Below are 9,399 nucleotides of genomic sequence, written 5' to 3'. Positions count from 1 at the left end.
CAGGGACGGGTGCCTTGTTCTTCAAAGCCACCTGGGGCTCAGGGAGAGAGGGAAGCAAAGCTGTGCAGGGCAAATTTTGGTGCGATGTCGGGTCTGGTTTAAACACTGGAGATAGGGAGTGCTAGAGCAAGTGTGTTTTAATGAGAGCCCAGCAGCCTCCTGCTATTCGGCACTCACCCAGCTGGGCAGGGAGATGCTGCAGAGTTCTCATGGTGATGCCATGACACGTGTCACACTGGCCATGGTGCTAGGGCATGCTGGGTGACCCGAACTGTGACACCCTGCTGTCTCCAGGCTGCATCAGATTGTCTGAGGCTGCTTTTAAAAAGTGTTTTAAAATAATCCTTTTTATAGTGGAATGAAGAATAACGGCACAGAGAGGCTTCAGCTGGTATAGGCAGAAGAAAAATGGGATTAATTAGGATATGCCCTCATACGCACAGATTTCAGTGAAAGTTCTGCTCTGACAGAGCAGGCTGGAAAGGCTCTATGCACCAGTGATCGTGGTGGTGTACGGAAAAGGAGGGGAAGGAGGGATGGTGCAGGAGCTCAGCTTGCAGGCTGCGATCTTGGAGAATATCTGCTCTGCTGCCAACATAAGGTATGGCTTACAGGGAGCTGCTTAATCTTTCTGCAGATCAGTTCCTCAGCTAGCAGAATCTGAGCAGTGAGGCATAAAGAGAAATCTGCATGGGTATGAGGCACACAAGCCCTAAAATGAGCAAGGAGGTAAAAGGTGGAAAATGGGTGGAAGCGGAAGGATTTGGAAATCACTAGGCAGAAGGTGACACATATGGCCTTGAAGGTTGTCCTTCAGGTCTTGGATTTTGCTGGTGAAATCAGCAGAACCAAGAAAAGTTTTCTGGGGATGTAAGCTTCAGGCATGACTGAAGGTCACAGAGTACAAACCGTGCTTGGGAGCTACCCAAGACTCGACTTGCACAGTGACAGCACCTGATCAGACAGATGCGGGGATCTTTCTTAGCCTAGATGTGGGCCATGATGGAAGGAACTAATGGGGTGAAACTGGCTTTATATCCAAAATGGGAAGCCCCTCCCTGCTAATGCCAGTGATCTCTGCAGAGCTGAGCTCTGCAGCAGAGGTAAGGAACGAGGCCAAGAGGTCTAAATTACATTGCTATATATGCTGCCTTTGAATTTGGCCCTGAAAGTAGGCTAGGTCAGCAATGCTGATGAATGGAAGAATTTCATATCAGGCCCTTAGGAGATTTTAATCACTAATACATTATATTTATTTTGCAGAGCTGACAAAAAGCAACGCACCTATGCAACATTGAACTGTAGTCCATCCCTCCGAAATCTACCCAGGGGTAAGTTCAGTACCCAAAATATACTGACTAGGATATGCTGAATATCAGACAACTGACATTAAGCCCTGTGGCTCACACTGTCTGTTGCCTCCTGGTTCACCTGCAGCACCTTATCAGTTCCAGTTAAGCACTCTCATGAACATTTAGGCATAGAATCGCAGAATCACAGAATCATTCAGGTTGGAAAAGACCGCTAATATTATCTAGTCCAATCATCAACCCATCAGTACCATGCCTCCTAAAGGGTGAGGTGGTGTTGTACTATCAAATTGTCAAAAAACTACAAGGCAAAATAAGCATCCAAAGGAACATCAACTTAGCTAACAAGGTAGGTATTTCAGAGAAGCAGAAGCAGTGAAGTTTGGAGCCTTTGAGTTGTAGGTAGGATGCTTCATACTTTCATTTGGCTCTTCATTAGCCTCCTCACCAGGATTTTGGCTCCTGTCACACAAGATACAGGAAAAGGGCCAGTATGGATAGGAGACAAAGAAAGGAGGAGAATCCTGGGGCTGAGGAAAACCATGGGAGATGAGATCTTTTGGAAGATGTGCCACCATCTTCTCAGTACAGGGATAAATGTGACCCACTGTGAAGTTTCTCAGAACTAGTGCTAATATCCCGGGCTTGCAGTATTTATGCAGCAATTATCACCTATGAAAAAGGTGATAATATAGATTTTCATGTTCAGAGGGCCAGCTGCTATGCTGGTAGAAATGGGTGTCTGTGGGCTCTACCGGAGCCATACTGGTTTACGCCAGCTGAAATTGCTCCCCAGAATTTTGACTCCAATTCATCATAAAATCAAAATAAAGTGAAGAAGGAGTGCAGCTTAACAGTAAATTTAGATTTTGAGATGTCTGAATTTCCATCTGGAAAACATAGAGTTAAGTAGTGTGCACAATCACACACCGATCATTTTATAACAGTTGCAAAGCACGTATTTCTGGAAAGGAACTATTATAAAATTGTGGTGACCTGGTAGAATACAACAACTAGCTTTCAGACTGGATTTCCATCTTTGCAAGGTATTTTTTCTTCTATACATTCTATAAAATAATCAAATTGATACAAGAGCGCTTTTTAAAATGGGGTCCCACAGAGCAGATCTACTGAACTCTTAGGAAAGAATATACCAATTTGTGATTTTAAAGTGTCAGGATTTTGTGTGTTTGCTTGTAGATACATACAGCTGTCAGGTCAAAGTGCTATCTTCCTGTAATGGCCACAGAGCATCCATTTCCCCAGTAACACAGTGGCTGTTGGTTGAACTTCATAGCAAAGAATTGATGAAGTTGAGGCAATTTCCTTAACATGGCAGCTGTAAGAGATTATGGAAGGGAGGTGTGAGAAAGGATTTCCTTAGTGGCTAACGCCTTCCTAAAGTTCAAATGAGGCGATATATAGTAAAATAAATTCAGTCTATATTTTCCCTTCTTTCAATTTTAGCAGGGACTAAATGAAATAGGCCTGTGTTGATTCTACCTAGTTCAATACATCTTGGCTTTCTAATAACCAAGGTCGTTTTTACCTTCATGGAAAAAGGATCCTAATATAAAATCCTCACCCAGACTGAACAAACACATATTTGCACTTTTTCAAAAGCTAGGTAGATGACTGATATATTATGTAATTCATTTCATGGCACACTGCTGAATGTTTTTTATAGATAGTGTTTAACCTTGCCAATTTTGCTCTGAGATAATCACTCCTTTGAGGATAAAATCTCACATTTACCATCACAAGAAAAAAGAACCCCCGCCCACCAAAATCTGCAGCCTACAACAAATAACGGGGAAGTTACTTAGCCAGAAAGATAACGATTAGAGCAGTTTTTGCTGCTGACTCTGTGATTAGCCAGTGGTTGTTATAATATTAATCAGAAATACAGTGATAACTGTTTGGACTACATTTTGATACAGCCCGTGAGCAATGACAAAATGCTTAGACATCTTACAATAATGTATTTCTGCCCTGACTAATGGAAGTGGCAAATAGATTCATAAAAAAAAAAAACTGTATTAACACTAGAGCTATTTTCAGCATGCAGGAGTTTTGCTTGTGGTTCTCTGCTGTTTGTGATCAGGAATATTAATAATGCTAGAGTCTCGTGGAAGGGATGCAAACCTGGAAGACACCTCTGAGACACCCAAGAGGAGGACATCAAGGGTGACAGGCCACAGGGTCAACAGCAAATGGGTCTGCAACCCCTTTGCTACGTGAGCCCCGGTGCTCCCCTGGAGACTGCCTTTGAGAGCTGAACAGTGCAGAAGGTCAATGCAAAGTGAAATTTTACCTGGAGGGAGAAAAATGTATGTATAAGCCTAGATTCTTCCTATCGTGCTGAAGGCGTGTGGTTGAGGTGGCTAAGTTTGGAGCACTGTCAGCCCCTCGTTCCCGTTATAACCACGGCAGGGAGGCGGGCACCTCCTGACGACAACTCAGCCCACCTACGGTGTGAATCACCCTCAGGAGAGCCCATGTTTCACCCCAGCTGCTGAAAACCAAGCATCTGATGTGCTGTGGGATGAACCCCGGCCTTGACATGTGGGAATGTAATACGCAACATAAGACTATGGAGAGGCTTTATGCACAAATTGCCCTTAGATGGCAGAAGCAATACTCAGAATTTAACGTGGCGACCCTGCATTTGTTTTTTTCAGCCATTTATGGAAAATGGATATTTTGAAGATCTCATTGAAGATCCGTCTCCAACCAGAAGTAGCAACAGACTAACTGCAAATAGCAGCCCCAAAAAGTGAAGCCTCAATGTGAGATGTCCCTTGAAAGAGTACATGAGATATCTGGTAACATTTCTTTGTCTAAAGAAGATTAATTATTATTATTACCTTAAATTATTATATTAATATGTGTATTATTATCTCCCTTCTTTATTTTATTCTGTTTGACACAGGTTTCATTGCACAAAGTAAGATTTTAAGAGCACTTCCCTCTTTAAAGTATGCTTCATATTGCCACTACATAAATCAGACATGTAAGCTATTTTTCTTAAGTATATTAACCCAAACAGCAAAGACTCAAGTTCCTCTGGAACTACTCACATAGAGTAAATAATTGGACCTTGATCTGATGAAGGCACTTAACAGCAGGCCTATTTTTAACTCCATGAGTGCAACCATTGAATTCAAAGGGATTGTTCAGATGTTTGAGTGCACATTTAAGTGCATTGCTGATCAAGTGTCCTAATCCTTATGTTGTTCCATTGATTTTGGGGGCTGACAGTGCAGGGTGATGTCAGGGGGATGAAGATTGCAGGACCAAAACCAGGGCTTGCTGAAATCCCTATCTCTTTCTGTCACCCCACATTTCTCTCATGTCTGGCTCAAAAGAAAGCAAAGACTGTCATTTGGTTTTGTTTTGGTGGGTTTGGAGTTTGGCTGCTTTATTTGTTTGTTTATTTTTAAAATTCTTCATGTCTACCTTCCTTGTTGTGCGGCAATACTCCCTTAGTTCCATGAGATGGAGAACACTCCTTCAGCCCCCTCAAAACCATCTGAAAAGCATGACCGGGGAACGATCAGTAAACAAACTTCCAAATCCTGCAGTTCTTCCCTCTTGTGCCTAATCTTGAAAGAAGGCTAATTAAGACCAGCGGCACACTACTCACTGTGCAAAGATTACTTATCAGCTTAATTTGATACTTTTACCAACAGATTACATATGCTTTCCTCTTCTTCCCCCTGCTCCTTCCACACTCAAGTTATACGGGGCTGAAGCGGTGCACAGGCATTTTGCTCTTCCCCTCTTCTCCTTGTCTCACATGAGACAGAATTGGTGCTTTCAGGCTCAAGGACCTGATCTTGCCAAGAGGAGTCTGCTTTTCCTCAGAGCAGACCCATATGCCTTTTTCTTCCTAGCAGATGTACTACCAGAAAAACAGATTGGTGAAGTGAAGCCTGCTCCTTAAAGGTGAACTGAAATGCTTGCATACGGTGTATAAAACACAGAGTCTGCTGCTTTGAACTGCACGCTTTGCAGGGTGCGTATTCGATGCAGCTGTACCATGATCATCCTTGGAAACACGACGAGCGAGTTGAAAAGAGATTTACGAACCCAATTTTTCAGAGCTGCGGTAGCTCAGAATTATAGAGTTTCTCCATTCAGGGAAGTGTGAGAGGCCACACTAAGCCTGATGCAATTTAAACCACTCCATAGATCATGCTGGACATCTTCTAATATGCACCATTACAGCCTTGCGGGACCTGATAAATGTTCGCCAGGGAAGAGGACGAGGTGTACTCCATTACATATACTATGACTCCGTCCTCTTCCACTGCACCATATCCTCAGTTGATGTAAATCAGCATAGCTGTGGTGCAGTTAATGAGTTTTATGCCAATTTTCACCATTTGAGGACCTGGACAATCACGTTTATTACAGCAGCTCAGAAAATTCAGTCTTTTTTTTTTTTTTAAACAATGCCTGCAGGGTTTTATTCTCTGCGCTGCCTATGTGACTGCAAGCAAGTCCTCTGCACATCAGGCTCCACTTTTTGCGCAAGATCGGGTCTGACATAGACCTATCACTCAGGATGCAGCTGGAGAGCTGCCTTGGCTGCACGCTGCTCCCTGTGCTCAGTCATGAACAACTGGGAAGTCCTTGGCAAGTCAGTACCAAATCCTGAAAATTAGGCTGTATAAGAGACTATGACACATCTACACCATTAAGTTATGGGAATCCTCTGAGAACTGAAGTGATCACGAGCGAGTGGAGGTGGTATCAGTCCCAAGGAGACTTCATGATACATGTCAGAAAAAAACAAGGTTTCAAGGTTTTTCCTATCTTTCTTATCACATCTTTGAAGTAATGTGGGTGATCCAGGCAAAAAGCAGATGCTAAAACCCAACTCCAGATAGGGTGCACGTTGTTGTTTATTCCACAGCATTTTCTTTATGCTCCATCTGCTTCTGAGGTTTTTGACTTTAATTGTGTTGAGAACATTTTAAGAATTTTGGAATCCTCATTATAAACCCATTTTTCAGACCTTAGTTTACATGAGATGCATTTGCCACGATCAGCTTCAAATACTTCTGGGCAAGTCAGATTTTCTAGCAGTTATATAAGTTTTTTTTCAGTACACCCATGACTGATCATCATCTTCATTTGTGCATCTATGACTGTGGTGGTTACAGATCTTGCAAAAAGAGATCCATTTTTTTAATGATGTTTACACTCATTTCAGCAATCACAGTTATATATAGCTACATACTTGAAAGTCCTAAATAAACAGGTAACAGGTCACATAAGAAATAAAATGAAATAAAAATATAAACTAGAATCAAATACATCATCTGAAGACTCAGCCCTCAACAAATTCCTGGCATGTTTAGTATATCTAAGAGATATATATACATTTTAAAGGCATTATATATTTGCCTACAGATTTGTAAAACAAAATGATATTTATATGTATTAGGTAAATAAATACCTAATGCAACACACAGTAATGCACACCTGTCTCTACAACAGTGTGCATGCACACATATGTATCCATGTACACGTGTCTGCATTTGGCACCAAGATGCACGTCAATCCTTGCATCTGGAAGGTCTATGTTACAATAACATTTGGGAGATGAAAATAGCATAACTGCCATGCTAGTGCATGCCATAAGAGCTGCAAACACTTTGAGCCCTCTCAGAAAAAAGAACTGCAAGAGCAGCAGAGGCACCCATGAGCTGCCCTGGGGGTGAGGGGCTGGGGAATACCCTTTGATGTGTGTCGTCGTTCAACACATGTTGCACAGGAGTGCTGAGAGGACTTGGTGAGCGGCTGAGAGCCCATACCTCTAGCTGATGTGCAAGCAGTTTGTATGGACATGCAGTCAAAATGACCACACTTGGGTGGTATGGCACCTCTACATCACCTTGAGCGAGGCACAGTCTCCACTGAAGCCAAGAGAAGTCTGCTGTGTCTCTTGCTGAGGAAAGTGAGCCCTCGTATCTCCTCCTGGCTGGCTTTACCTGCCTCACACCTACACCCAGCAGCACACAGGAGCTCCATGCAGCTTGCTGACTTGCCTCTTTTGAACTCCTAGTGCTGCCTCCTGCTCTGATGACTGGTAGAACAGCATAGCATGGCATGCTAAGCCTTGCAGAAATGTATGCTGCTCATTGCAGTGCTTTCCGCCCCACTCCCTTCCCTCTTCCCCTGCCAGCAATTGCAGCTAGCACCTCCCTTCCTGAGTCTAAGGGAAAACTATTTTTGCAGCCCTACTTAGCTGGACCTACTACAAACATTCCCAGGGAGGCAAAGTTTTTCCTTGACTGGTCTCCAGTAATCCAAAGGGGTCATGCAGCTGTTACCCTTCAATGCCAGGGGATTCGTGCAGACAGCAGTGGAAGCCATTCTCCTCACATCTCCTCACTAGCATGGCTTCAGGTGCTGACACTCACCCTCAAGCACAGTCTGGTATCTTCCCAGACGCTTTCCTTCACTGTGTGCAGTTCTGGGCACCACAATATAAGAAGGACACAAAACTATTAGAGAACAATCAAAGAAGGGCTATGCAGATTCTGATGGGTCTGGAGTGCAAAAGGTGTAAGGAGCAGCTGCAGTCCCTTGGTTTGTTCAGCCCAGGGCAGAGGAGCTGAGGGGAGGCCTCATGGCAGCCTACAGTTCCTCATAGGGAGCAGAGCGGTAGCGCTGAGCTCTGCTCTCTGGTGACAGCGACAGGGCCCGAGGGAACTGCACGGAGTGGTGTCAGGGGAAGGGCAGGGGAGGGTTGGAACCAGAGGGCAGTGGGCATGGCCCCAAGTGCTGGAGTACAGGGAGCATTTGGACAGCGCTCTCAGACATTGGGTGTGGATTTTGGGTGGTACTGTGTGAAGCCAGGGGTTGGACTCAGTGGTCCATGTAGGTCTCTTCTAACTCAGAATATTCTGTGATTCTTCTGCACAGGTTGGTTTCTCATGCTGCTTGGAAACTGAGTCCTCAGACCCATAGTCTTTGCTCATATGCCCACATCTTTGGGACGTATCACCACTGCATAAGTGACTCAGGTGAAAGTCAAGGAGCAACTGCATCCAGGAAGACAAATCTGCAGAACCTGCTGTTGAGGTTACTTTTTCAGTGCTTCACAGTTCCACTGGTAGCTTGGATGGTGGCCAGGTCTGGTGGGAAAACAGAGTTGCCAGTGCTGACGCTGAAGCAGGAGCAGAGATGTGCCAAAAAAACAGGCCCAGCTGAGAGGCACTGAATGGCATAAAAATATAACTCAAAGAGGGATATTGCAAGAGGGATTGCATATTCTAGATCCAATTCCTTTCACCTTATTCAAGTAAGAAGACCTATTAAAATGAAAAGAACTGGCTGTGCGTGTGCATGCATTTTCCTTTTTTGATCAACTACCTCTTTGCTGATATGCCTAGTAGACTGTTTGAAATCCCTATAAATGTTAGATGTCCATGATAAAAGACAGTGCCCTTATTTGGCCCATGGCCATTTTTCATGTTTATTTGCTTATTTATTTCAGTTAAGTGCAACACACCAGTTGATGTGCAACATCCGTGTGCCGCAATACAGCTCTAGGTTGCCTTGGCAACCGGTGGAAAGGGTTTTGAAGAGCCAGAAAGGCCCATGATAATGAAAACAAGCATTCAGGGGGCCTCTTCTCCAGGTGGGTGAGAAGAGGCTCCCCGCTGGGCTCCCTTGCCCAGCCTGCTTTCAAATAGTCAGTCGCTTTAAACAAAAACTACAAAAAACAACAATAAAAGCCCATCACCCAACCCCTTCTGCTTTTTTCCATGCTAAATCACAACTACTGATTAAAAGTTCTGAGACAGTTCTTTGAAGCCTTTCATTAATAGGTTTCCTTTATGAATCCAAATTAGATGGTCAATGTGTTTTCCTTCAAAAAATAAAGAAAGAAAGAAAGAAAGAAAGAAAGAAAGAAAGAAAGAAAGAAAGAAAGAAAGAAAGAAAGAAAGAAAGAAAGAAAGAAAGAAAGAGAGAAAGAAAGAAAGAAAGAGAGAAAGAAAGAAAGAAAGAAAGAAAGAAAGAAAGAAAGAAAGAAAGAAAGAGAGAAAGAGAGAAAGAAAGAGAGAAAGAA

General features: G+C 43.4%; 1 long non-coding RNA gene across 1 annotated transcript; it reads left to right on the top strand.

The window, feature by feature from the left end:
• LOC110392978 lies at window positions 233-8,655 on the top strand. The gene is made up of 4 exons (XR_002434709.1): window positions 233-601; window positions 1,264-1,331; window positions 3,992-4,135; window positions 8,250-8,655. It is a non-coding gene; the product is annotated as an uncharacterized LOC110392978 (long non-coding RNA).

Source organism: Numida meleagris, chromosome 2 (assembly GCF_002078875.1).
Source record: "Numida meleagris isolate 19003 breed g44 Domestic line chromosome 2, NumMel1.0, whole genome shotgun sequence".
NCBI lineage: Eukaryota > Metazoa > Chordata > Aves > Galliformes > Numididae > Numida > Numida meleagris.
Note: the sequence above shows the minus strand (reverse complement) of the source record. Positions and strands in the feature narration are given on the sequence as shown.